The following is a 572-nucleotide window of genomic DNA, read 5'->3' on the forward strand; positions in this document are numbered from 1 at the left end:
ACAGTCGCGACAAATACCATTATGAGGCTCCCATGTATTTTCGCTCGCTGGATCCTCCAGCGATTTCACAAAGATCTCTTTTCAACAGCGAACGTTCGTTTTTGTGATCTCGTCCTCGACGTGGTAGTGGCGATCCCATTGTCGATCTACGAGAGGGGGACCTGGCCAGAGCGTGGCTCGTTTATCGTCTTACTCAGCTTCGTAACTGCGTTTAATCAAGGTGAAGCAGCTTCTCTCGCTGAAGACTAGCGGCTGATCGAGGTGGACGATTCAATATCTTCGATGCGACAATGCTTGAAGAATAATCGACAAATTGTTCGCGATTTCGCATGGCGTCATGAGAACTCGCCTGGGGATGCAATCGAGCATCCACCGACTGGAGAACAATCTGCAAGTTATTCCACCTGTTGAGGCTGCTTTCGCTGATAATACAGGGCCTCTCGTCAATCGATTTCGCTCTGTTTTGGGCGTTCCCGGTAATTTTCGTTTCTCTATGGGCGATACTGAGGTAAAATTCAAACTTCAACCCTCGTGCCGAAGCCGTGGCTCAAAAGCCACCTTAGAATAAGACT

The sequence above is a fragment of the Plasmopara halstedii genome (assembly GCF_900000015.1).
Source record: "Plasmopara halstedii genome assembly, contig: Scaffold_555, whole genome shotgun sequence".
NCBI classification, from domain to species: domain Eukaryota; phylum Oomycota; class Peronosporomycetes; order Peronosporales; family Peronosporaceae; genus Plasmopara; species Plasmopara halstedii.